Source organism: Aythya ferina (assembly GCF_964211825.1).
Source record: "Aythya ferina genome assembly, chromosome: 4".
NCBI lineage: Eukaryota > Metazoa > Chordata > Aves > Anseriformes > Anatidae > Aythya > Aythya ferina.
Genome location: NC_140300.1, coordinates 20,982,846 through 20,990,246, shown reverse-complemented (window position 1 = coordinate 20,990,246; position 7,401 = coordinate 20,982,846). Strand labels below are relative to the sequence as shown.

The window sequence follows — 7,401 nt, the reverse complement described above, 5'->3', positions numbered from 1 at the left end:
AGGAAAACTAACTGCCTATTTCAATTCTTTGTTTCTTACCTTCAAAATATTTTAATTATTAAATGACCACATTTTTTTTTCCTATCAAAGACTTTGTTGAAGGACACAAAAGCTTGTGTCCAAGCTTTTTTTTTTTTTTTTTTTTTTTTTTCTTTTTTTTTTTTTTTTAAATCCATGTGCATAATTGCAGCATGATTACCTTCACCTGAATGTTCTATGATAATTTCAAAGAACTCTGGAAATTAGCAGTACTTCAGTATGCTTTACATATGTATGGAATGCAACTACATCATTAACGTTTTAGTTCAGACCAGTACGTAATTTTCAGGTCCATCTCCTAATTATTGCTAATTAGAATTATAGAAATATTAAGACGGGAAGGAAAGTGAAAGGCCTGTAGTCCAACATCGTGCTCAAAGCAAGGTTAGCCATGAGATTGGCACTTGATCCTGTCTGATCTTGAAAACTGTCAACAGTGGAGACTGCGTTGTGTTTTTGGCCAACTTCTTCCACTTCTTAAAAGTGAAAAAGTTTCCCTTACATTCAAGTATGGCCTCACTTGTTTCCATTGATGCCTATTGTCTCTAATCCTCCTATCATGCACCGTTGTGAAAACCCTGAATCAGTCTTCAGAATTTTCACAGAATGTCCCTTAGAGATGAGGTAAATGGCAGCCCTCCATGCACAGATCTATGCATTTGATCAGAGAAGGCAATTAGATTGGTCAGGTATGTTTTTGTCCCTGGTAGATCCGTACTGTTTCCAAGCACCTTTTCTTCTTCATGAGTCTTCCCTTGTAAAATGAGGCTTGGGCTCTGTAGTGGGTTTACATGGCAAGGTTTTGGTAGCAGGGAGCCATAGGGGTGGTTTCTGTGAGAAAGATCTAGAAGCTGCCCCATGTTTAGGAAGGGCCCCATTGCTTTCCAGATCCGAGCCAATAAGTGATGTTGTTTTACGCCTCTGTGAGAGCATATTTAAGACAGGGAAAAAACGCTGCGCCACACAGCAGCCGGGAGAGTCAAGGGAGTGAGAGAACAGCCTTGCACATGTCAAGGTCAGTGTAGAGGGAGGGGGAGAGGTGCTCCAGGCGCCGGAGCAGAAGTCCCCTGCGGCCTGTGGTGAGGACCATGGTGAAGCAGGATGTCCCCCTGCAGCCCATGGAGTACCACGGTGGAGCAGGGTTCCACGCTGCAGCCCGTGGAGGAGACCACGGTGGAGCAGGTGGCCCTGCACCGACGGAGGCTGCCGCCTGTGGAAGACCCCTGCCGGAGCAGATTCCGGGCCAGACCTGTAGCCCGTAGAGAGGAGCCCACGCAGGAGCAGGTGACCCGGCAGGAGCTGCTGCCCGTAGGGGAGCCAGGTTGGAGCAGTTTTCTCCTGAGGGATGGACCCCGTGGTACGGACCCATATCTGGAGCAGTTCTGGAAGAGCTGCTGCCTGTGGGAAGCCCACGCCGGATCAGTTCATCAAGGACTGCATCCCGTGGGTGGGACCCCACAGCACAGGGGACGAGAGTGACCGAGAAGGAGCGGCAGAGAAGAAGTGCTGTAGACTGACCATAACCCCCATTCCCCCGTTCCCCTGCGCCGCTTGGGGGGAGGAGGTGGAAGAGGGTGGATGGGGGGAAGGTGCTTTTGTTTTTTTTTGTTTCCTTTGTTTTCTCAGTTCTCTCGCTTGTTAGTTGTAGGCAATAAATCTTACTATCTTCTTATGCCGAGTCTGTTTTGCCCGTTACAATAATTATTGCGTGATTTTCTCGTCCTTATCTCAATCCTTGAGCCCTTTTCACATATTTTCTCCCCATTCCTCTTTGAGGAGGGGGAGTGAGAGAGCGGCTGTGGTGGAGCTCGGCTGCCCACTCGAGCGGAACCACGACAGGCTCCTAGTGCTGTTGGGATTTTATGAAGACCTGAAGACACCACTGTTCATCTTCCCTGAAGTGGTGGTGTCTGCTCACTTCTTCCTGTAGCTTCTTCACCAGATAACTCACTGTAGCAGCTGAAGCACACCTCCCACTGTAAGGACATTGCTGCCCACAGCCCCAGAAAGAAGCACAAGGCACCAGAATTTTTGCCCAGGACAAGGTATCTGTTGCTGTAGAGACAGCTGCTCCAGCCCACGTTGGAGACCATCATGTCATCATAGATCCATGGAATTATTAAGGTTGGAAAAGACCTTCAAGATCATCTGGTCCAACCATCACCCTACTACCAATATCACCCACTAAACCATCTCCAGCACCAGGTCCAGCCTTTCCTGAAACACCCCCAGGGACAGTGACTCCAACACTTCCTAGGGCAACCTGTTCCAATGCCCGACTACTCTTTCTGAGAAGTAATTTCTCCTAATTTCCAACCTAAACCTCCCATGGCACAACTCGAGGCCATTCCCTCTAGTCCTATCACTAGTTATCTGCGAGAAAAGGCCAAACCCCAGCTCCCCACAGCTTCCTTTCAGGTAGTTGTAGAGAGCAATAAGGTCTCCCCTGAGCCTCCTCCTCATCATCATCACTGAGCACATCATTACTTCAGCAGAGATTCATGGTCCATTTGTGCTCTGCTGTGACAACTGCTGGCAATGGATTATATGCCTCTAGAAGCTGTGCTCTGGTATCTGCTTTGATTCTTGCCTTGAATTATTGAAGAACATGAACTACATTCCTTTTGGATATACTAACCCATAAATTATACTCTAGCATAATCCGAATGCATTAATGATGCTAACGTGTTCTTTTCATGGGACCAGACTAGTGCTAGTCCAAAATAAAAAAGTCCAAACTACTTAAAATACTGATTCAGGTATGCAGGATGAATTGCTTACTCTACAAACCCAACTCTGTTGTGCTGTACAGCCTGCTAAAATAAATGTAGTGTATGTGCCTAGGCAATGTATCATTCATTACAGACTCCATAATTTGCCTGGCAGAGAAATCAAACTAAAGTATATGTGGTTCTCAAGATCAGCCTTATCTATCTATCTATATATATATAATATAGATAGATAGATATATATGTTTTAAATTGCAGTTTTATTGGTCACCTTCTGTCCTCCTAATACTAAGACTAATTTAAGCAATACGGTATATATCACTGTTATTATTTCAGCAGTTCTGTGTGTGAACACCTTTAAAGTTCCTGTACAAAAACTGTCTGGTCTTTCCAAAGTATTATTATTTGATTTGTTAATCTATTTTAAAATGTCTTCTACTAACTTATTGATTTTAGAAAATTCCTTAGAGTTATGAGTTGTAAAAAGCCTCTGTTATCACTGTATCATGTCTCCTCAGTGGTGGTCACTGAGATAAAGTATTATATTTCTGCAGTGGTATGATTTTGTCTTTTCTGAGAGTTCCTTCTACATTTTATCATCTGTCAACCTCATTGACTCTCTGGAAAGCAATCCTGTTGTCAATGTGTTTGAAAAGGTTTTACTATTTTTTTTTTTTTTTTTTTTTAATGTCCTTACTAAAGTGTTCTTCAAAGTCATTTTTTTGGCTCATCTATTTGTGATTTGTCACATAAAAGAAATTATGCTCCTTTCAATTCCTTTTATTTGGGTTGTCTCAGTTTTTTGAAATACATTTTTTTTTTTTATTTTGAGTCATTAAATATTGAAATATAGTGCATTGCATTTTTTTGTGGTCTTTTTTTTTGTTTCTCTGTCATTTTAGAGAGTTCTCTAGAAAAGTAGTGCATGCTTGCTTTTCATTCTAAACATTATAACTTGAAAAAATTGCTATGCTGCACATAAATTTTCTACCCTGTTAGTGGATCTATTTTCTTTTTTAAAAAGATTTTCCATTTTTATGCATTTTTACTTTACAAAGTTCTATTACTATAATGGACTTTCTGTTGGTTTTCGCCCTTCATTTGTGTAAAGGGCCAGTGTGGACATTTTGTGAACGCTGCTGTAAATTGTTTATTCATCATTTACATCAAGTGCCAGATGAAGGTCAGTGCTGAAACAGGAACAAATTCGGTTGTTTATCAGAGTACTTCCTCCAAGTGAGATCATTTACAGAATACAAACAATTTCCTCTCTGTGTTATCTCCTGTAAATGTAATATCCAGAAATTGCATAACCTCCATGTGGGTACTACTGCCACTACCATTTTTTGGTTTTTATTTTTTGTCTTTAGGTTTTTTCTAAATCTCATGTAAAATATCTCTGCTACCGTCATCATTCTACTATAATACTATTAACAGCTGTACTAGGAATATTCTCTTCCTATAGAGGGACTAAATTTAAATCCATAAATTTGTCAACATTTTAAAGGAGTTATTTTCTGTTAGTTTCTTTTATTAGGTCTTAACAATTTTGGTTCCACGTCATCTACAGTAATTGTCTTTTCCCTGATATATTATTTATTGAGATTTTCTTAGCTTCTGTGGAAAACCTACAGTTCCATAGTTTCTGTTCATTCAAAGTCTCCCTTTAAATCTAGTTATTTTTGGTATCTTTCATATTTTTACCTTTTCTTAGAAGTATTTACATATTCAGTCTTTTATTAAAATATTTTGAATTTTTGGACATTTTACTGAAGGTTGTTTTTAGTTCTGGCACCAGGAACTATATACACCAATAGTGTACACCTTCTATACTGATTTTCACAAATACATTACATTTCTTCATGAAATAAGAACAAATGAATATTTCAAAATGCTCATGTTGAATGTAAGGAATGAATACTTGACATAAAAGAGTAAATCTTCACTAATAATTATAGTCAATGAATAGCTAAACTATGGAATGAATCACTAAAAACATGCAATGTTCTAGACGAAAGTGCAGATCACTTCATGTTAATGCAAAGAATGTCTTCCTCTTTTCATTTTTTTTCTCCTCTCACTTTTGGAAAGCAATTAATTGAAATTGATCAAAATCTCTCTCTCTCTCTCTCTCTCTTTTTTTTTTTTTTTTTTTTTTTAAACCATTTTTTTTAAACAAATCTTTTATTTCACTTTTTACTTTATTTACCTGTAGGAATGTCAAGCTATTTTCTTTCATGAAGAAAAACAAAACAAAACAAGACAAACAAAAAAAGAAAAAAATAACACCTTGCTTTTATATTACTACTGTCATAAGTTGTCAACAATTAGATTATCATTGAGTTAATGAAACCTATGAATTTTAAAGAAAAAAAATTTGAAACTGATGTTGTTAAGAAATAAATTCTTTCATGCTATTACATGATAAAGATGGCTGATTTGTTGGGAATAGACCAGCTAATGCTTTTTAACAGGTTAAAAATTTTATTATAAAATACAGATAATCATTTAAAATTGTGTCTTTGACAGTTGTTTTCTGTGTTGTTCACAGAAACAGTTGTGTTCTGTTGTTCATCATTTTAGAATGTTTATAGATCTTAGAGAAGTGATTGTAAATTTTTCTTTTAATTCAACAATTCAACAGATATTTTTCATAGCACTAGTCCTTTCAACTTTTTATATACATATATATATTTAAAGGGTATGTTCTTGAGAGACAACTGAAAAGAAGCAGGCAATCTGATGAATCTCATGAGAAAAAAATATTGTCAGTGGCCTTTGAGCAGGAACTTAAGACTGCTTAAGAGTTTAGGTTTTCAAGAAATTGGCTTGAAATGGAGAGCCAAGACATCTCTTGGCTTGAAGAGAATTTGAATATGTAAGGGAAAAGGAACAATGATCAAGAGAACAGAGAAACTTTAAAAGAAGTGATATAGAAGGAACAACTGTAGAATAACAGCACAGAAAAGTCCAGTGAGATTAACTTTGGCAGCTCTAACGTACACATACATGTAAGACATAGAATCACAAATATTTAATAATTATTATTAATTATGAATATTTATATTTAAATATTTAAATATTAATATTAATATTTTAATAAAATATTTTACCCTCAAACCACACTACTTAGTAGCTGTAATAAAGTTTATTGTAAAGGTAGACAAAACTAATTAATATAATGGAATATATAAAAATATATATGGAATGGAATATATAAAAAAAGATTGATGTGGTCCATCTAAATAACCAAAACAATGTTTTAGGGAAAAAGTAAACTCATTGTTTGCTTCCTTTAAAATTCAGTCATACAAAGACCCAAGCAATATGTCCTGTATAGACCGGTACAAATTAAGAAATAAGAACCTGTATTCAACTTAAAGGACAGAAAAGAATAATTTTTTATTATTAATTAGACTTGGAATCAGGTGACATCATATGCCAAATCATAAAAGTAACAAGAGAGAAGACATGCTTTCTTCAAACACTGAAATATCACATCAGTAAGAATATTTTCTCATCTTACTACAGGCTGAGTTTCAATGGAAGCCCATGATATGCTCAGAGCTGTAAATATTTGTTCTGCATTTAAAATATTATTTCTATCTCCATCTGTTATAAATGTCATTTAATGGGAATGAATTCTTGAGAGAGGGGGTTTTATTGAGTACAGTGTGATTCAAAGAGTATCATGTTACACTGAATAAAACACAGTCAAAAGATGTAAATACGTATTTACATTTGTACACAGCTGTCTACTTTCCAAGTACTGCTGCAGTAACTCTTTAACAGTTAAATGACTATTAGGTCATTTGTCTGCATACTCTTTTATAAAAGATCTGCCATCATTTGGAATTAAGTGTAGTTAATTAAGAATTGCTATGTATTGACAAATATTCTTTCACTTATGTACTGTCCTGGAAAATAATACAATAATACATTAATTAACTGGATTGCTTTTTATTTTTTTTTCTTTTTTTTTCTTTTTTTTTCTCTTAGCCTTAAATAAAATATTTGTTCTCAACCTTTACTCAGCAAAGCACAAATCACTTCAAAGTGAACTGTGTATGTGTGTGTCTACTCATCTCCGTTATGCAGACACTGTCATTTGCAACTTACACATCACAGCCATTAATCATATATATGTAGATGGTGCATTAATACAAGGCTTCTACACATTTGTTTTTAGGGTATTTTTTTTTTCTTTTCCTTTTTCTTTCTTTCTTTATGGGTCAAGAAGGTGAAGTTGATACAACTTTATTGTGCTCTGGATATTATTTTCAGTATACGCTTCATTTATTGAAAAGATGCATTCTCACAAATGTAGCTGTTTATTTTTGTCTCTTAAATTTCCTTCTGCCTATTTTCAGTGGAATCAACACTATTGGAGAGAATCGAAGAAATAATAGACTTTTATTTGTGTTCCCTGAAACCAAAGAGGAAAATGGTGAGAGGAGGGAAAAGGCTACACTGAACTCAAACCTTTCCTTCCCTTTGCTTCCCTTCCCTTCCTTGCCCTGCCGTTCCCTTGCCCTTGCCCTTGCCCTTGCCCACCTTGCCTTTTTCTTGCCTTTCTGGAATTATTTGCAAACAAGGAATCTTTGGCCCTTCACCTGAAATTCATGAAGTGAAA

The 7,401-nt window shown here is 36.7% G+C and overlaps 1 long non-coding RNA gene across 1 annotated transcript in view; it reads left to right on the top strand.

Moving 5' to 3' along the window:
- The first annotated feature begins 831 nt into the window (after window positions 1–831).
- LOC311435869 overlaps window positions 832–7,401 on the top strand; it is a 50,904-nt gene continuing 44,334 nt past the window's right edge. The window contains exon 1 of the long non-coding RNA XR_014692464.1: window positions 832–1,360. This is a non-coding gene — a long non-coding RNA (uncharacterized lncRNA). The remainder of the gene's footprint in view (window positions 1,361–7,401) is intronic.